Genomic DNA, 21,910 nt, shown 5'->3' on the forward strand with positions numbered 1-21,910 from the left:
TGTTTCTTCCAATTAAAAGTCACTGCATTCATCTAAATCACGGCCATTTGGATTTCACATGTCTGCACTTTCTTCCAAGATATTCATGGCCTATTTAATTCTGCACGTCTGTATATTACAAGTCGTATTTTCTGCCGCATGATTTCCGACACTATATCGCTATTCACGGCAAAACGACGATTTTAATATCGCGATTCTAAATGACCAGGGCAATGAAATGGTACATTATGTTTAACGGCACCAGTACTTAAAAATATACAAAGAAACTCTATTTTATGGCATCACTTTAATTATAACCCTTATTATAATAACTTTTTAGAAGACTGGATACAGTACATACAGTAGTGAAATAAGAAACATAGCTCTGTTAACACGTTGGTTAACCTTTCCTCCCTTCACGTTGAAACTTTTCGTCAGTACCACGCAGCCGAGTTTCATAAATGGAGCTTGTCATCCGCGACTTCTGGGCTTGCTTCGTACGTGACCGGTAATTGACACCCGAGAAACGGCGAGGCTTTGCCGATTTGCCAATCACTAGAAGTTGGAGTTTTTCGGTTCCCGTCATATTATTTTCCAGCTTCACTGGAACCCTTTCTTTACTTGTTAACTGTTCCTCACAAACCGCAAATGCCGTATTGCACAGTTAATGTTGCACAAAATTCGAGTTACAGAGTATTTTTTGCTTCAAGGGAGGAAATGTTTGCTTTGAGAAATCGAGAAATTCGTATAACCGAATTTCGATAATAGAGAAATAAATACACGCGAAGAATAGGACAAACGGCCGGAAAATCTAAGTTGGTTCGATATACTCAAAATTCAAGTAATGGAGTTTCGAGATATCAAGGTTCGACTGTGTTATTATTCGTATGTATGTGTCATAAATGAGAGTGATTAGGTACGTTTTTTTGTTACCATTTTAATGGTTTTTTTTTTTAAGTTTAAGATTTAAAATTTAATGATCAAATCACATTGTAACTGTAGGTATGCATGCCTTTTATCCTGTCCTTTTTTCACTTAGACCGTGGCACAATATATGTGATGAAATCCAAGAATTAAAAAATCTTCCTATTTTTTATTTCTATGTTATTGGAATTTGGTACCTGTTCTACTATGTGCATTATGTGAATAAATATAATAGAAAATGTTTAAAGATTGTACTGTGTGTTTCACAAGACATCTATTCCATGAGCTGTTAAGTTGTTCCAGTGTCAGTAATGGTATTACTTAGGATATTTATTTTTCCTGAACATTTTTTGCCATGTGTACTGTTTAAATTTACATACTCGTTTTTTCCTTTTCTTCAGGTCTGAAGCACATTTGTGTGCTCCCAAGTTCTCTTGGTAGCTTTCCACCAGTTAGAAATGTTGTCGTAGTCTGGATAGGAGCAACATAGATCTGAAGTTCAGGTGAATACATCGTGTGATTGCTGCTAGATGACTCAATTCCTAAGAAGGTAGGATAATTAAGTTTCTGTTTAATGAGGTCACCCATTACTCTGAAATAGTGTATTGTATTCTGGGACCTCTTTCACTATGTATATATAACTGGGCTCAAAAAGCTCCCGGTAGAAAATTTCTGCATTAGTTGTTGGCAGCACTCCTTACATTACTTCCATACAAATGTCCTGTTCTTGACCATTGCTGCCTCTGTGTGGCAACTGTCTGTTGCTGTTTGATTATCGCATTTGAGAATGATGACTGCAGAACAATGTACCAATGTTAAATTTTGTGTTCTGTTACACAGATCTCCTTCAGAGACATTAGAAAAGCTTGAGAAAGGTTATGGTGTAGCAGGAATAAAAGAGAAGCAAGTTTATGCCCGGCATAAATGTTTTTTGTGAAGGAACTGCAACTATAAAATAATATGATATGCCCCGTGGTCGTCCTTCACCTGCAGCAAATGAGGCAAACATTCAGAGGCTGTGTGAAGTTGTGAGGGGTGACTGGCAAAAGACTATTGAAGAGATATCATTAGTGGGTGGAATTTCAGTTGGAAGTATTCACACAATTCTTCACAAAAATTAGAACATGTCACAGTTCTCTAAATTTGGTCCCAAAAATGTTGACTCCTGAACAAAAAAGAAACAAATGCATACCTGCCAGCTCTCCTGATTTTTTTTTACATTGCTTCCTGACATCTCGATCAGTTACTAGTTTCTCCCGACTTTAAGTCGGTGATTGCAGAACTTGAACTGTAACTCCCGTTGTTTGTAAATAAATGTTACGGATCTCTTAATACGATTGTTAGAGTATTTATGGGTTGTAGTAAGGATGTAAAGGAGAGAGCGTATAAGTCACTGGTAAGACCCCAATTAGAGTATGGCTCCAGTGTATGGGTCCCACACCAGGATTACTGATAAGAGATCTGGAAAAGATCCAAAGAAAGCAGCATAATTAATTATGGGTGATTTCAACAAAAGAGTCATCACCGGAAGCACGACATTTAAAGAGTTCCCAATGGTGTTTTGCTTCACAGACTCCCAGGCAGCCTTAATGAAATGCATGGCATCTAAGATGGTGATTTTTCTCATCATATATTCCAGTCGCTGTTTTCCCACAGTACGTCATGTTGCAAGTAGAAGCTCCATACATAAAGTGGCCAGATGAATGAATGGATTGTTGGTGGATTGAATGGTGCGGTTTGTGAATGCTGAAAAGATTGGAAAGTGATTAGAAATAAGTGATGACGATATTTGTTGTTTAGAGGGGCCTAACATTTAGGTCATTGGCCCCTAGAAGTAGTTCGAAATACATTACCGATATAAAGTTCAGTAGCAAGAGTTTTCAGAAAGATGACAACGATCTTGTAACTGGAGTTACAAGACAGAATATTAAGTGAGGAAGTGAGGCTGGCAGTTAATTTGGGGATGATATGAGACAGTTCTTCAAATTGGTAAGAATTTTCTTCACTATAGCATGCAGCTATATGTTTGACAAATTCCTATTTCTTGACTTTGGTAGAGCATGCAGAATTAGTGGATGTTTCATTGAAAGCAGCTGCTTTGTTTTCATCATTTGTTGTTGTCAGATTGTTTCAAAACATAATTGAGAACCCTGAGAAATGGCATATGGCTTTTAGTGCCGGGAGTGTCCGAGGACCAGTTCAGCTCGCCAGATGCAGTTCTTTCGATTTGACTCCCGTAGGCGACCTGCGCGTCGTGATGAGGATGAAATGATGATGAAGACGACACATACACCCAGTCCCCGTGCCAGCAAACTTAACTAATTTTGGTTAAAATTCCTGACCCTGCCGGGAATCGAACCCGGGACCCTTGTGACCAAAGGCCAGCACGCTAACCATTTAGCCATGGAGCCGGATATTGAGAACCCTGGTGAAGACAAACTGGAAGTGGAATTCGCTTCCTACCAAACAGATCCATTAAATGAAGACATTCAAACTGTGAAACAGTGGATGTAGCATGGGCTAAAATTTCAAAGCTGAAAGGTGCTTCTGGAAACATTAAATATTCAATTCTTCCTCAAGTGATGTTTACCATTTTAGTGATACCTCACAGCAATGCTTCAGCCGAACATATTTTCTCTTTCTTCTTCTTTTACAAATTGTTTTATGTCGCAGTTACATAGATCATGTGGTGATGATAGGATAGGAAAGGGCTGGGAGTGGGAAGGAAGTGTCCGTGGCATTAATTATGGTACAGTCTTTGCTGGTGTGAAGATGGGGAGCCATAGAAAATCATCTTCAGGGTTGCCAACAGTGGGGTTCGAATCCACTATCTCCCCAAATATTCATTATTGTTTGTAAGAATCACACAGATTTTCAGCTAAATATGAGTACAAGGACACTTAGTGTGCTTCTGTTGGGAAAAAAAATGTTATCATGCGTTGAGATCTCTAGATTTCTGAGAAGGATCTCTATGCAGCAAAAGAAGCAACACTGAAGATACTCAAAGAAAAGTATTATCTGCGCACTTTTTAGTGATAGATTTTTGTACTCGTTGGAGAAGTAAGAAGGGTTCCGTTAATACTGCCAATTGAATGGAAATGAAATCTGAATTGAATCGATAATATGATCGATCGATATGAATTTTATAAACCTTTATTATTTTCAGCAAAAAACTGTGTCACACACACAATATATAATACTATATAACATTTCCCGTTGCGAAACGTGTTCCTAGCATGAATTCTATAGTTTGGCTTTGCTGTGTAAACAACAACAGTACGAGTACTTAAAGTGTACGCCAGATGTCGCACAGCGATGATAAGCAATTCTTAGTTTGTGTTTCAAAGGTTGCCAATACGAATCTCGAAGATAACCGAAGTCGACCACTTCAGCACTAGGGTGTAAATCTATCACTAAAAAGTGCGCAGATAATAACTTGTGCGTAATTTTTTATTTGAACATTTAGAGGGAAAAAACATGTTAATATTGTTTAAAATTACATTCTGGGGTATTATAATTTGCCTGAGGTGTCGTACTACCCACCATCTCTTCTGAAATTCACACTACTACTTCTTTGATTTTAAGAACTTGCTTTACACTGCACCGACACAAATAGATCTTACGGCGACGATGGGATAGGAAAGGGCTAGGAGTGGGAAGGAAGCTGCCTGGTGTGAAAATGGGAAACCATGGAAAACTGTCTTCAGGGCTCTCGACAGTGGGATTTGAACCCAGTATCTCCCGAATGCAAGCTGACAGCTACGTGCTCCAAACCACGCAGCCACTCGCTTGAAGATTCACACTACCGATGATCTCATTTGAAGGTTGGGTTCTCTGAATGAACGAATGAACATACAAACAGGTTTTGGAACACCCTGGGTTCATGGTGTATTCTTAACATAGTTTTTTGTTTGTTTTGTAGGTCCTCAGTGTAGACTGTCATGCATTGTGGAAGAAATTTAAAGGTTTGAAATGTCATCACAGAATTAAGTATAAATAAATGTGTGAAATTAAAACATTAATTGTTTTCCATTTATAGCATTATTAATATTACAAAGAGCTTTTTATAGCATTAATTATGATTAAATACCACGATTTAGGTGTAACCTCTTTTGTTATTTTGTTGACGTATTCGAGAGGAGTAAATGAAATTTAAAAATTAGGTCTATATAAATGGACCTAATCAATTAGTGTTCAGTTAAATACAGTGTCTGATGAAAAAAGTTAACCACCCAGAAGGAGTGGTCCAGTATTATCCTATTTTGCTATACACGCATACCATTGATGTGTGAGTAAATTATTAGATTTACAAAGATCTGTAATGTGTAGAACTAGAGTGCATTCGGAATGGCTCCATCCTGTTGTTGATAAGTTACTACTCGACTACTGTGAGTCAGACAGTTCAAGCAAGACATGCAGACAGGACTACGTACAGTACGAAGCATCCACAATGGCTCGTAGGCGCGTTAGACAGTCTACCCACCAATTTAGGAGTTTTTTTTTTTTTTTCCACAAGGCGAATAGTGCATAAAAGTAAATATATATATATATATATATATATATATTGGATTAAAATACTAATTATATAAACAAGATAATATAACATTTGCACTGCGTTTTTAAGCACGATTTTGAATATGTGTTTGACTTTTCTAAATATTTCATTCTTTATATCAGAATAGAGGGACAAAGTTTTCAAGATTTTTTAAAAGTCGTTAAATGCAAGGATGGAAGATAAAATTTTTGTTAATATACATTGAAAGTACCTTCTTTTTTGATTCTTTTTATCTCAACATTTTTTAAACTTTTTTTTCACATAAACTACAAAGAAGGCTACTTTGTTGTTCAAATTGCATTATTGCAATATAACATTTTGGTATCATTCATTTTCCAGAAATGTTTGAAAAACAGAAGTGCAAAATAGCAACAAACAATTTTGAAATACAAAATTTTTTTTATTTACTCGTGTCAGAAGCATACTTAATATATACAGTTAAAGTAAAATACCAATTAAACTATTTACTGAAATTAAAACAATTAACAAACAGAGGAAATGGACAAAATTTACTGTACATCTAGATGATGTTTATCTAAAACTGAGCCACACTTAGGGCATTGTCATCAGCAAGCATTAAATTTTGCTCTGAGCATGAAATTAGGCAGAGAAGACTTTGGTACATATGGTTCACTGTTTGTTCTTCACCGCAGTCGCGCTTGCTGTCCTCTGATGTGAAGCCCCGTAACTTAAGTGAGGACTTAGCCCTGCCGACACCTGTTCTTAATCAGTTAAGGGACCTCCAAACACTCCAGTCTTCATTGTGCCCTCCCGGAAGTTGTTCACGTTGCTCCATCCAGTCTTGCTCTTTAGATTTCCACAAGGAATGTCTTGCCTTATCTGGTGGTCCTTTCAAGGGCTTTGACGTCAGGAGGAAACTTTTCCTGGATTTCAGCCTAGATTGAGATTGTTGATGACCAAACAGTGGGTAAGCTTCAACATTCTCAACCTTCAGTCGTTCTTGATCAGCAGCAACTTCTCGACGAATACTTGGAGGTCCAACGCCACCAAGACAGTATAGTTTCTCAACAGAGGTAGGTTTTAGGCATCCTATGATTAACCTACAACCTTCATTCAGGGCAGGGTCCACAGTCTTGGCGTGGGATGATCTATACCACACAGGGGATGCGTATTCTGCAGCAGAGTAACACAAAGCCAATGGAGTGGTTCTAAGAACTTGTGGCTTTGCACCCCAGTTTGTACCTCTCAGCTTCCTCAGGATGTTGTTTCTGACACTGACTTTGTGTTTGATGTTGGAATAGTGTTTGTTGAAAGTGAGGGAGTGGTCCAGCGTTACCCCTAGGTACTTTGGGGTGAAAAAATGTTCCAAGAGGGTTCCATTCCAGGAGACATGTAATTTCCTGGATTCCTCTCTGTTCTTGAGGTGAAAAGCACAAAGCCGAGATCTTGACGGATTTGGCTTTAGGTGGTTAGCCTTGTAATATGTGCCTAATTCCTTCAGAGCACTGTCAAGAGCAAGTTCTACCTCTTCAAAAGTTGCACTCTGGCAACATTCAGAGTGCATAGCTGTAATACTACGATACAATACTTTAGTATTACACTTTTCCATACATTTTTGATAAGCAGACGTGCAAAATAGGAACAAACAAACAATATTAAAATACAAAACAAATGCTGCCTACAACAGTACCAAACTGGAAACCTATTGATCAATTTCAACAATGTCCTTATAAAAATCCCTCCTTCTGTTACGCTAAAATGCTTCATAAGTTTTAAGACATCCTTTTTCTTTTCCTTGCTGACCATGTTTTTCTTTTCCAGTGTGGTCGCTTTCCTCACTTCCTGGCTGCAGTTTTTGGATTTTCTTACCTTGGCCTCGACAGGACTTCCGTTATAAGTGTCTGATACTGCCAACAATACCTTATTCCTAGACTTTTTATAAACCATCACTTGCTGGGCAGTTACTTTGAAAGGCATCTTAGATCGCAGGGCTTTTAGTGCGCTGGACTTGAGATCCTTTGCTTCCCAGTCTTTATTTAGTATCTTAACTATGCCATGCTGTTCCAGCATTTTATAGTATTCAGTCGGTGAAAGAATATCTTTCCTAATTGTAATCGAAACAGACTTTCAACGTATTAGGTCGTGTAACGTACATGTAGTACGTGTTGAAGAGATGTTAAGTACAGGACAAAAATGGCCAGCCGGACACCAGTGGGATCCGAACCCACAACCTACAGTGTGCTAGCAGCAGTGCCAGACCTGTAGCTCAGATCCTTTCAAACAGAACAAAGATGGCCTAGGCCACCATAGCTCAATTGGTAGAGCAACCGACGCGAAATCGGGAGGTTGTGGGTTCGGATCCCACTGGTGTCCGGCTGGCCACTTTTGTTCTGTGCTTGACATCTCTTCAGCACGTACTACATGTACGTAACACGACCTAATACGTTGAAAGTCTGTTTCGAATATCTTTCCTTTTTCAGTAGTCTTTTTCCACTCCACTGAAGATTCTGTCGGCAAGCATAAAGCTGTGCCCACGAATAGGGAAATAATGTACCAGTTTATTAAAAATTCTGCTTTCTTCCATAAAGGCCATTAGTGTGCAGAGCATTACTGAATTTTTATTTTGACTGCTGCAGGAGTCAGAAAACAAATGAACTTCATTTGTGTCATTTCCTGGCTGGGATGCTTCAAGGTTTCTAAGAAAATTCTATAGAGCAGAGGTTACTTGGTTGCATCTTTTTGGTCCTTCTGTTTCAAGCCAAGTATCGAAAGCAATCCCTTCCTTTCTGTGTGCTCGGGAATGAATCATAATGCACAAATTATAAAGCCAAACCTGTCTTGAATAAAATACTTCCCCTGTGGGGAGCTTTGATATTGACTGATTCTGTTGTATATCAAAACATACTTTAATCACATTTGGATTTTCCTCCTTCAGTATTGCATAAAACTTTTATACACAAAGTTTGTGCAACCTGTGGTTAGTTCTTATTTCATTCTTTTTCTCCAGATCTTGTTCCTTTTTCCAATTTCAGGACACAAATCTTGCATGTTGAGCATGCATCTGTAAGGGGAGTTCTAAATGACAAATTTAAGCTGTGATAGAAAAATATGTTTGTATTTTGATAAAGAGCGAGTAGGAAGGCCTGACGCTTCTCGTGTTTTTGTTTTTTTAAAATACAGAAATGCTTCCACATTTTGAGTTTGGATAGTAAATATTCCCTTCTGGGCTTTTCTCTTGAATAGTGGCTTTCTCTACACCTATATGTCTTGATGTCATCATTTATAGCCTGTGTGTAACTTCCTTATCTTTTGTGATGCTGCTATCTCCCCCTCAGTTTACAGCTGGGAAATTCCCTGTTACATGATATTATTTTACTGGCCAAATGTGAGAGTCTAACTTTAGCCATCCCTGACGTTAACTGAAATGTTCCGGCATGTACAAGTACTGTCTGGCCACCTTGTTTTCCTTATGCTGTACTTTATTGAAACAGTATTCTTCTTTTTACCCCCTGTGGGTGGGGGATGCAGACGAAGAATACACCCACGGTATCCCCTGCCTGTCGTAAAAGGCGACTAAAAGGGTCAACCTAGGCACGGACATGGATTGTGGTGTGTTATAATGTGTTGGACCCCCTGTGGATGGGAGGGTCTGAATACATTCATAGGTAATCCCTTCCTGTCGCAGAAGGCGACTAAAAGGGTCATGTGGCTATTGATCCCCTGTTTATTTTTTGTTGCTTTTTTAGGGTTAGTTTTAGACCAATTAAAAATTCTTGATGTGCGTGCTGCTCGGAGATGGGCCTCTTACATGTGTGATTATGCCCGAAAGCCCGCTTGTGACCACCCAGGGATCTTGCGGGTGGGAGGGTCATGTACCCGTGCAGTAGTATCCACCTGACAGTACAGGTCCCCGCACAGCCGAATGCCAGAACAACACATTATTATTGTTTTTTATTTTTTCTCTATATTTAGTGCTCTGTACACGCTATGGGGTACGTGCTATTACAGGAGATTGGAGGAAGGGAGTCCTAGTGGTTATTGCCTCAGTCATTCCGTATTAGGCATCGTCCAACATCAGACCCCGGGCAATACCAGCTACAACCAGGTGGGTATTGCCTTGGCTGCTTGGCTGCTTGGTTCGGCTACAGAGACCCCTAATCGTAGTGGGTGGCATCCGGGAGGATGATTTCGGGCATGGCTTCGAAACGCCTTTGACCTGCACAAGGTGGTCCCCCACCAAATTCTTTAACTTTTGATTCCTTGAGGGGTTTTACTCCCTGGGAACATGCGCAGTGTGAATGAATGGGATCCAGCTTCCCTAGGTGTCTGGTTGCTACGATAACTGATGGGCACGATTTTAAGCTGGTAAAATCGATATTTTTTAGTAGGCACATTGAAGGCGTCTACGGCAAACTTGAGTATCTCATGAAAACGCACAACGGTAGTTTGCTTTCGAAGACTCGCACAGCATTGCAAGCCGATCAGTTGCTTAAGTGCGACCACTTTGGCGAAATCCACATCAAAGTGGAGGAGCACAAATCCTTGTATCTGGTTCGCGGAATCGTCTTCCACCGCGACCTTATTTTGAACACTGATGATGAGTTGATGGAAAACATGAACCGTGGCGTGACACACGTCCGGCACATTACGCGCAAAGTCATCGGTGAAGATGTTGCCACTGGTGCCTTCATTGTTTCCTTCAAGTTGTCAGTGTCACCAGAAAAAGCCAAGGTAACAACTTATCGTTGCGATGTGAGGCCGTATATCCCGCTTCCTCTGCGATATGCTATCAATGTCAGAGATTCAGACATATGGTATCTCGTTGGTCGAATCAGTCTGTGTGTGGTACATGTGGAAGAGCAGCTCACGGCATGGAAGAGTGCACAACTCCGTACAGATACACTAACTTCCGTAGTCTTCATTCTCCTCGAGATCGGAATTGTCCAACATGTCTGAGTGAGAAGAAGATCCAGGAGATCAAGACCCTGGATGGTCTTTCCTACCAGGAAGCGCGCCGAAAGTTTAATTCCTCGAATATACCTACCAATAACTATAGACTACAGCATAACACAGAGTCTCCCAGGTTCGTCATTCACGACATCGTTACCCATGAAGATCGATGAGCCCCAGGTGACTGGGACACCTAAGCCGGCACAGGAGAAGAAGAAGACAACGTCTCCTTCCCTCAAGAGGTCGGCGAAAGCCATGCTGAAGTCGACCAGGGCTGGGAAATTATCTCCCAGCCCGTCTAAACTCGAAAAGAAGGCGGAGAAGAGGAACGCCCTTACAGGGCGCTCCCACACTTCTCCTGCGAAGGGGAAATCATGCCCTCAGTCTGGAGGTTATGAGTCTGCACCAGCAAGTACGCCTGCTCCAAAACCTGCGTACTCCCCTCGGAGGGGGATATCTCGCCCCCGAAAGCGTCAAAGTTCTGGATGTCAGTCCTGCCGTCTGTCGATGACGGGATGGACGTCGAGCTGTCATCTACATCTACGGATGTAGATGTTGATATTGATAGTGTTCAGGTTTAAGAGCATCTTGTCGCTCAAAACCGAACACTCTCTCTTTTAGTTCACACTATGGCACTGTTACAGTGGAATTGTAACGGTTATGACAGGCATCTTGCTGAGCTGCGCCAGCTCATTAGTGAGTATGCGGCGAGTATAGTCTGTATTCAGGAGACAAACCTCAGACCAGGTCATCATACGATCTTGAGAACTTTCAGACTATACTCGACAGAACGATATTATGCTCAACAGGCGTCCGGTGGTGTGGGTGTTTTTGTTCGTTCTGATACCTATAGCGAAAAGGTTCCTCTAAGAACCCCACTGGAAGCAGTTGCAGTGCGAGTACCCCTGCCTGTCATAGCAACAGTGTGTAATGTTTATTTTCCACCAGGCCAGCCTCTTAACATAAATGATGTCACTGATCTTATAGATCACCTTCCACCTCCCTTCGGTTATTGGGTGATTTTAACACCCATCACCTCATATGGGGCTCTGAGACGCCTTGCCCCAGGATAAGAGTGTTGGAAACATTAGTAACAGAGCTGTATTTTTATATTTTGTATACAGGGAAATCAACTCATTTCAGTGTATGTTACGGCACATACTCTTGCATAGACTTAAGTCTATGCAGCCGAATGTTGGTTCCACTGTTTCGGTTGAATACACACAATGATCTCTGTGACAATGACCATTTTCCCATTATTCTTACTTTGTTGAAGCAAAAATCCATCGAGGAGAAGCCTAACATGCTGATTGGCCAAAGTTCACATCACTAGCTGTCTTTAATGACGTGACTAGGCGGACCGTAGACGATGAAATAATTTACAAAATACAAATTATTCTTGCTGCTGCTGAGGAGTCCATTCCATCCTTTTCAGGGCCTCCTCGCCGAAAACTCGTTCCTTGGTGGAACGAAGAAATTGCAGCAGCTATTAAAGAACGCCGTCGCGCTCATATTCAATATCATAGGCAGCTTACTGTGGCGAACTTGGTAACGTTTAAAAAACTCTGCGCTAAGACGCAAGTTCATATTCGAGAAAGTAAGAAAGCTTCGTGGGAGAGATATGTGTCGTAATTAACGTCACATACCCCTGTAACTTATTGTTGAAACAGAAAATACTACATGAATGAATAGTCATTAGGATAAGGTATAAATAACAAAACTAGGCACCACCTGCAAACAATTTACAAGAATAATTGACTCAAAGAGCATGACAGAACTCCCTCTCCCAAGGCGACGCTCATCAGGCTGACGATGCTCCAAACTTGCTATAAAACCTTACCTGTCTACTCCTGAAATTAAATTTAGGTAACATGCCAGGTTTTCACTGTATGAGTAAAAGTTATCATATGCTTAACTATTAAATTTACTGAGAATAAAAGTTTATAAAAAGTCTACTCACAATAAACAATTACATCTCCATCTTGTCCACTTCACAAACAACTTAATATTTACACTGTACATACATACCTCATGTGGTATACCTTATAATAGATTCAGCACATGTAATTTTCACTCAACATATTAGGTTCTTTCCAACACGCAGTTTGCTGTCAGTACATGGACGCGTCCATATACCACTCTATACGCATGCGCTGACTTCGTACCGGTTCCGGGATTTATACACGATCAGGTTGTGTTGGAAGGGATTCTCGTTCATGGACTCCAAGGAATAGGAGTAACGCAATTACTGTACTGACCTGGTGTAATGCCGATTGTTATGGTCTTTTCCGTGGTAGGTAGAGGTGAAAGAAGGTGCGGGTGTGAATAGGTCTCCAACTACGGAATTAAAATTAAATGTAAAATTTAACAAGGTTATATTTTCTTTTCAAAAACAAAGAAATAACAAGCATGGCAGGTACAAAGTAGCAAGTCCAAAGGGTAGTTACAATATTTACAGGATTTGGGCTTCGAGCCCTGAAAACACAATTCTTGAGCAACTAGCCCAACTTTACGATATACAAATTTCAACAACGGGGCAGAAGACCCCAATCAAACCCTGGAGCACTTGCTCCAAATTACACCGTAAAGCCTCCTCGAGGCATACAAGACTCAGTTTCCGGAAAAGAGCCACTCGCTCTCAAATTTAAGCCTCTCCCAGGCCACACCAAACTCCACCTTCAAGCTGTCCTTAACGGACATAAACACAGGGGTAAAATACCCAATCTACTGAGGCCTGTTAAGTGAGAAAAGGTTATTTATATGGCCTCTAAAATACCAACTTGAAAGGAGGCTCTCCGCACTCCTAATACACTTTATTTAAGACCTACTTGGCCCTAGGCCGTTAATGCAAGGGCTAATCCCATACTACAGAGGTGACTTCAGAAAAGAACAATTTACATTATATTAACGAAGAATAGGTTGAGAAAAATAAATTCACCTCAAAACAATATGATTGGGAGCTCGAGAGGGTAAAGCACTCTCTGTCCCGATATGCAGTTTAAAAGATAGAATAGATACCAGTTTCTTTACATTTTACGGAAGGTTACATAATGGAAAAACTTCGGACCCGCCCCGAGAGTTAAACTGCTGAGCTAGCAAAGAAAGAAGTTATTAATTGGCCATTACCTTGTTGTTGACCGCTGCCGAAGAAAGAGGCGCTTCCCGCCCCCTGCTATGTACTTTACACACTGAAAGATGGAACAGAAGTGGCGCAGAGACCCTAAAATCAGCAGTTTATATACTCTCGCGGAAGGTTCTAGGCGTTAGGGGAATGAGAACACCCGCCCACAATCACTTTATTGGAGAATAAAGAGAAACCCCTACACAAGATGAAGAAGAAACACATTATTGGTGGAAAATTAATTTCAGAAATTAGGGATTGGCTAGATTTAAAACAAGGGGAAAGAAAGGGGTAATATTGCCAACTTAACCAATGACTGAAATAAATTTAACAAAGAACAAACTTTTGAAATAAAATTTTCTCCAAAGAACAGTTCTTTTTCTTCGCACTAGGGTGCACTATTGTAGTTCTTCAGTAGTGTCCTCTAGAAGAGAAAGTTCACACTTCTTACTTCAAGCAAAACAAAAACACATCAAAAAAGACACAGTTCTAAAACTCCAAAATTTACAGGTAGTGACATCTTCTGAGAAAGTAGAAAATTAATACCGTCAATAAAGTTCAGACTTCCTCCAGCAGAGGAGTTTCAACTGGCGCACCTTTTGAATTAGCGGCGTGGAGGTGTACCGCCCGGTACAGACCTCCCCCCCCAAAAGTTCCTCCAGGGGTGACACATGAAATTTGTTTGAAAGCTAGGTCCAAGTTTTGATGTAGATGTGGAGATCAATTGCAGAAGTATTTTTAAGATTTTCTTAATATGGTTTGATTCAGTTTCAAAATTTTTGTTGTTGCAGGTGAAGTAAAGCCTTTATGCTTGTAGAAGGGAAGATAAACTTTAGTTTTTAAAGTTGAGAAGAAGAAAAAAATTTCTAAGTCCACCAGGTATTGCAGAAAAATCCAAGAGAAGGTAGTAATGTCGAACTGGAATGTCCATGTAGTTGATGTAGACTAAGTTGAATGGCCAGATCGGCCGTTGCCGTTTGCGTCCAGTAGAGGCCGCTCGGACCCCTCAAGTACCCTGAGATACCGCTCGCCCGCACCATGAGGGGAGCAGTGGTGTTGAAACACGCCGCGCCCGCGGTGAAGATATACAGGCTGCGGGCCAGTAGCAGGTCGTGCGCCACACATCAGCCTTGGCCGGGAGGAGAGCTCCGGCTCGCCGTGCACATGTCGTCCTCGCTGGGGTCGAGGGGGCCCATCCTCAAACCCAGTCGCGGCACAGCGCCGCGCGGCTGCGGGGGCACTGAAACATTAAAGCTAGGCGGCAGAATATTGTTGGACCATCATCTTTTTGAGGGCACAGACTTTGTGGAGAGGTTGAGGGGCCAGCGGCGTGCAGATATCCATGGCATTTAATATAAGCAAGCCACTGTGTGTATAGCAGGAGACGGGAGCGTGGTAATGGCCATGGTAAGGACAAAATGGCAGTTTAACGGATCGGGGCAGGTTTTACAAAAAGCTTACATATAAAACAAAATATTATAGGATGAGCAGAATGCTTTAAGAGTGGAAACTCAAAAAAAAAAAAATATAACCTTCATATTTCTATCAAATTATATGAAGCAAGTTGATACAAAATTTACACGGTTTCACCTGGGACAGGTGAACCCTAAATATCCTCTCGGTGGCTGGATTGCTTACTAACAATGTAACCGGCGTAAGAAAATCGAGAATGATACAAGGCCCATGAAATCTGGGGGCAAGTTTGCCCGCGGGAACAAAGTTCTTGACCATAACTTGGTCACCTACCTTCAAAGGGGTGGGTCTCCGTCCACGATCATACCTTTCCCTAACCTTTTCATGAGACACTTTAAGATTGGCTTTAGCCTTCTTCCAAAGATCTTTGATGTTGTCCGGATCTATTGTCTCGGGTAGAACGTCACTCAGAGACCAGAGGTTAGAGAGCGGCGTGTTGGGAACAAACTTGAACATCAAAGAGGCTGGAGTAAACTTATGTGATTCATGAACCGCCGAATTCAAAGCAAAAGCTAACCAATGCAAGGACATGTCCCACCTGGAATGATCTTCATGATGATAGGCAATAAGCGCGGACCTGAGATTACGGTTAACCCGTTCAGCCAGCGATGGTTGAGGGTAATAAGCAGAAGTAGTTACACGAGAAATAGACAAGTCAAAACAGAATTTACGAAAAAGGTTTGATGTGAACGCCTTAGCATTATCAGACACAACATATTGGCACGGACCAAAAGAAGCAAAAATAGAATTTAGGCAAGTAATGGTGGACTGAGCAGTAGCCAGCTTAGTCGGAAATAACCAGGAAAATCTTGTAAAACCATCTACACATACAAAGATGAATTTGTTGGCATTTACCTTCGACTGGGGGAAGGGTCCTACATAATCGATATACAGGCGTTCCATGGGGCGCGACGCTTGATGCGAAGACAGAAGGCCTACCTTGGTGGACATGGTGGGTTTACTAAGCAAACAAGATTTACAAGCTTTTACAAGTTCACGGATTTCACCGTCCATACCCTTCCAGATGAACATTTCACGAATCTTTTCACGAGTTTTAAATATTCCCAGATGCCCCCCCAATGGGATCTCATGATAGTATTTGAAGATCATAGGCACAAGAACAGCTGGAACGACAACCTTCATCATCTTGTCATGCCTCGAAGGGCAACATAAAACACCATTCCTCAGAACATAAGGGACGACATGTTCCCCAGAAGAAAGGGTTTCCATTATCGGAGCCAGCGTCGGATCTTCACGTTGGTATTTCTCAATATCCCTAAAAAGCATGGGAGCATCTGTTAAGATGGCATTAACACCAGATAGTATGGACTCGGGAGGTGATGAACTGTCGACCGGTTCATGGGTCTCGACGTCGTTAGAAAACATACGACTGAGTCCATCAGCGACAACATTTTCAGTACCTCTGATATGCCTGACATCGAATTGGAAGGCAGAAATACGGATGGCCCAACGGGCTATACGACCAGTACGACGCGGCCTACCTAAGACCCAGCTTAAAGCTTGATTATCTGTCTCCAGGTCGAATTTGACGTGTTCCAGATAGAGACGGAACTTTTCTAAGGCGAATAAGACTGCCAAACCTTCGAGCTCATAGATGGAATACTTGGCTTCTTGAGCCGATAGAGTCCTAGATGCATAGGCGATGGGTCGCCTCCCTAGTTCAGTCTCTTGAAGAAGGACTGCCGCAACTTTTGACGACGACGCGTCGGTTTGGACGATGAATTTCTTCGAGAAATCAGGCATAGCAAGTACAGGGGCATTACAGAGAGCTAATTTAAGATCTTCAAAAGCGGCTTGTTGAGAAGGTCCCCACTCGAATTTGATGCCTTTCCTACGAAGAAGGTTTAAGGGCGCCGCTCTATTAGCGAAGTTAGGAATAAACTTCCTGAAGAAATTCACCATACCAATGAACCTGGCGATACCTTTAATGTCCTTGGGAGGTTTAAAATCACGGATAGCCTGTGTTCTAGAATGATCGACTGCTACACCATCAGGTGACACAATATGCCCTAGGAATGACATAGAGGGCTTAGCAAAGGCAACCTTGGACAACTTGACAGTTAACCCAGCCTTACGAAGGCGATCGAGGACTTCTCGCAGATGATCTAGATGTTCTTCAAAAGTCTCTGAAAATACGACGACATCATCCAAGTAGTGATATAAGTACTCAAATTTGATGTCGGAGAAGACCCTATCTAGCAGCCTAGTGAGTACAGCTGCTCCCGTGGGGAGCCCGAAAGGCAAGCGGTTGTATTCGTATAAGTTCCAGTCCGTGGCAAACGCTGTAAGGTGTTTAGACTCTTCGGCAAGGGGAATTTGATTATAGGCCTGATTCAAGTCCAAGATAGTAAAGAACTTGGCCTTACGAAACCATGAAAAACAATAATGAAGGTCAGGAAGGGGCACAGATTGCAACACCACCTTCCGATTGAGAGCCCTATAATCAATGACAGGCCTGAAGCCTCCTTGGGGTTTCGGGACTAGAAAAATAGGCGAAGAATACGCCGACTTAGAGGGCCTAATAATACCATCCTTCAACATCTGATCGATGATTTCTTTGAGAGCCTTCATTTTAGGTGGAGATAGCCTATAGGGTGGAAAACGGACAGGAATCGAATCCGTGACCTCAATTTTGTATTCAGTAAGGTCAGTAACACCAAGAGTATCAGAGAACACCTCTGGAAAGGACTGACACAATTTGCGAATACTATCAGCCTGCTCCTCAGGTAGATGTCTAAGGTCTAACAACATCTCATCCTGGGTAGGCGAAATAGATGAACATGATACAGAATTACACTTTAACAAGGGAATGTTACAATTGGACGCAAATTTGAATGTGCACGACTTACTCTGAAGATCGAGCACAAGACCAGTGTGAGAAATAAAGTCCGCTCCCAGTATGATGGGGCAAGACAAGTGCTTAGCCACAAACAGTTTGGTTTTCCATGTAAATTTAAAAATACGAATTTTGACCAGTAAGGAACCTAGAATTTCTAATGGAGATGAATTAGCCGAAACATATAGAACAGGAGATGAGACATAGTCAGGTAGTTTACAAACAGATTTCAATTTAGAATACCATTCAGCCGAAATAATCGAACAGACACTGCCTGAATCTAATAGAGCGGTTATAGGCTCATTATTTAACTCAATCTTAAGAAAAGGAATAGGGGCTGGGGAATCCGCCGCAATCCTAAGACACTCTTTGGGGCATTCAAAAGATGCATTTGAAAATTGCTCGTTCCCTGAATTTACAACCTGTTTACTAGGGGCTGAGTCTCGGGAAGATGGATTAGTCGACTCAGCCGAAGCCACTAGTCACTTTTTATTATTGGCATAGGTGGAATTTGCACCAGAAGTTGAGCAGGAGGGGGTGCTATTCGAATTTGGGCAATTCTTGGCGATATGTGAGAAAGCCCCACATTTAAAACAGCCTTGTGATGAACCAGCCCCATTACTTGTCCCACTCGACTTGATCAGTGGACACTTATTGCGCAGGTGGTCAGACGACCCACAAGCATAACATTTACGAGGGGTGACTGATCGGCGAGGTGGAGGCCGAGTATTACTAAAGGAAGGCGGGGGTTCTTTCGCTACACGCAAAGAATCGGCGTATCTAACTCCTTCCGCTGAGATGGCCAATGCTTCAAGTTCCGAGAAAGTTTGCGGTCACGCCGCGAAACACAAATATGACCTGTAGGGTGGTGAGATCCCTTCCACAATAGCTTGTACAATCTGATCCTCAGGGAAATGAAGAGCAAACACTCTAGTATAAAACTTAATGTCCTGTATGAAATCAGCCAAGTTTTCATCCAAGCGTTGTACACAGTAATAGTACTTCTGAATCAGAGATGACCTCGCGCGGGCAGGAATAAAATTTGCAAGCAAGTGTGCATGAAAATCTTCAATAGATGACTGTTCAGCTATGGCTCTTACTATTTTGTCAGAGAGAATACCAATTGCATAAGGATAGATGATTTGCAAAATTTGACATGGAGAAAGAGAAAACACAAGAGCATGATCCTGAAATTCAACTAGAAATCTTAAAAATGAAATTACGTCACTGGTGGTATTAACGGAAAACTTAGATATACCTCTGAGCAACATTGCCAATGGATGAGGCAAGCTGCTGAACCCGGGTGACATAGTAGGCAAAGGTTTCAATGGCAAGGAAGTTAATTCAGAACGGATGTTACTCAACGATGCACGGCGTTCAGATTCGTTGTCCAATGGGGCAGGGATAGTTTGAGCAGCAACGGTTATCCTATTGACTTCTCCCTTGGGAGGCGCTTCCTCACTACCTGCATTCACTGTGGTGGGTAGATCGCTTTTGGGAGGAACCTCCCCAGTTAACAATTGAGTGACCTTGCCAGATAATTCAGAAATATTTTCAAGCAGCGTACTAGCTTCCTTCCTCTGAACGTCATTCAACTTCAGAGACAACAGATCGTTAACTCTATTTGAAAAGTGATATAGCCTGGCTTGCACACGCTTAATTTGATTAGGAGAAGGATCATTTTCATCAAAAAAACTAACTACAGAAGCTAACCCAGTAATATTCTCGACGATCGTGGAAAGAGAGTCGTCAACTTCTTTCTCTCCCAAGGTGGGGATGGAAATGGGCAAATCAAGGGACTCTCTAAGCTTATTTGTGTCTACTGCAACCGTGCCTCCAGATTGCACATTTCTGATAGTTAACTCATAGATCAACTCCTCTTTGCACAAATAGTTAAGATGGAGAACATCGCGAGGTCCGGGCATGATGACAGAACAATTTTGAAAAACTCAAAAAAAAATTCCAGCAACTGAGAAAATTGTTAGAGTTCGGAACAAAACAATGTTTAGCCGTCAAAAGGGGCTAAATTGAGACCCATTCAACCACGCTCTGCTACCACTTGTTACGGTCTTTTCCGTGGTAGGTAGAGGTGAAAGAAGGTGCGGGTGTGAATAGGTCTCCAACTACGGAATTAAAATTAAATGTTAAATTTAACAAGGTTATATTTTCTTTTCAAAAACAAAGAAATAACAAGCATGGCAGGTACAAAGTAGCAAGTCCAAAGGGTAGTTACAATATTTACAGGATTTGGGCTTCGAGCCCTGAAAACACAATTCTTGAGCAACTAGCCCAACTTTACGATATACAAATTTCAACAACGGGGCAGAAGACCCCAATCAAACCCTGGAGCACTTGCTCCAAATTACACCGTAAAGCCTCCTCGAGGCATACAAGACTCAGTTTCCGGAAAAGAGCCACTCGCTCTCAAATTTAAGCCTCTCCCAGGCCACACCAAACTCCACCTTCAAGCTGTCCTTAACGGACATAAACACAGGGGTAAAATACCCAATCTACTGAGGCCTATTAAGTGAGAAAAGGTTATTTATATGGCCTCTAAAATACCAACTTGAAAGGAGGCTCTCCGCACTCCTAATACACTATTTAAAACCTACTTGGCCCTAGGCCGTTAATGCAAGGGCTAATCCCATACTACAGAGGTGACTTCAGAAAAGAACAATTTACATTATATTAACGAAGAATAGGTTGAGAAAAATAAGTTCACCTCAAAACAATATGATTGGGAGCTCGAGAGGGTAAAGCACTCTCTGTCCCGATATGCAGTTTAAAAGATAGAATAGATACCAGTTTCTTTACATTTTACGGAAGGTTACATAATGGAAAAACTTCGGACCCGCCCCGAGAGTTAAACTGCTGAGCTAGCAAAGAAAGAAGTTATTAATTGGCCATTACCTTGTTGTTGACCGCTGCCGAAGAAAGAGGCGCTTCCCGCCCCCTGCTATGTACTTTACACACTGAAAGATGGAACAGAAGTGGCGCAGAGACCCTAAAATCAGCAGTTTATATACTCTCGCGGAAGGTTCTAGGCGTTAGGGGAATGAGAACACCCGCCCACAATCACGTTATTGGAGAATAAAGAGAAACCCCTACACAAGATGAAGAAGAAACACATTATCGGTGGAAAATTAATTTCAGAAATTAGGGATTGGCTAGATTTAAAACAAGGGGAAAGAAAGGGGTAATATTGCCAACTTAACCAATGACTGAAATAAATTTAACAAAGAACAAACTTTTGAAATAAAATTTTCTCCAAAGAACAGTTCTTTTTCTTCGCACTAGGGTGCACTATTGTAGTTCTTCAGTAGTGTCCTCTAGAAGAGAAAGTTCACACTTCTTACTTCAAGCAAAACAAAAACACATCAAAAAAGACACAGTTCTAAAACTCCAAAATTTACAGGTAGTGACATCTTCTGAGAAAGTAGAAAATTAATACCGTCAATAAAGTTCAGACTTCCTCCAGCAGAGGAGTTTCAACTGGCGCACCTTTTGAATTAGCGGCGTGGAGGTGTACCGCCCGGTACACCGATAATTTCCTATTCTGCCCCTAATGTCTTTTATGATGCTCACTTCTTTCATATCGATTTGAATATCTTGAGCAACTCCTCGGCTAATGCGGAAATGCTCGAAAAAAAACTCATTTTTATTATACTGAGGAACAGTTTCTTCTGAAGAATACATCGTATTTCAATTACCGGTATATTTTGTTTCACCTGGTAGCTTTTGTGCCTTTATAAGCTATAGGCCTAATGTAACACAATACATAAATAACTAAAGAAAGATGTTTAATTACATTCACCTAAATAAATTTCATTTCTTTTTCTTTTTGCAAAAAATAGTACCTCTTCTTCACTGGATGAAGATTGTAAATAATCGTCGTCACTATCCATCCTAACCTCAGTAACCAAACAGCTGATTAATTTATTAATGGGAGAAGAGCGTGCAATGTGCATAAAAACAGCTGATTAAGGAACTCGAAAGAAATCAGCGTACAGCAGGAGGCAATTATACAGTGTTTCTGCGCATGTCACAGAAATGTATGGCTCAGTGCGTGCTTTAGACTGCGGACTAGTTC

At 41.4% G+C, this 21,910-nt stretch overlaps 1 long non-coding RNA gene across 1 annotated transcript in view; it reads left to right on the top strand.

Annotated features, from left to right (window-relative positions):
• The window catches only part of LOC136872473 (uncharacterized), a 190,478-nt gene that overhangs the window by 109,436 nt on the left and 59,132 nt on the right, over positions 1 to 21,910 (top strand). Inside the window, exon 4 of the long non-coding RNA XR_010859915.2 lies at positions 1,305 to 1,453. This is a non-coding gene — a long non-coding RNA (uncharacterized lncRNA). The remainder of the gene's footprint in view (positions 1 to 1,304; positions 1,454 to 21,910) is intronic.

Source organism: Anabrus simplex, chromosome 4, assembly GCF_040414725.1.
Source record: "Anabrus simplex isolate iqAnaSimp1 chromosome 4, ASM4041472v1, whole genome shotgun sequence".
Taxonomy (NCBI): Eukaryota; Metazoa; Arthropoda; class Insecta; order Orthoptera; family Tettigoniidae; genus Anabrus; species Anabrus simplex.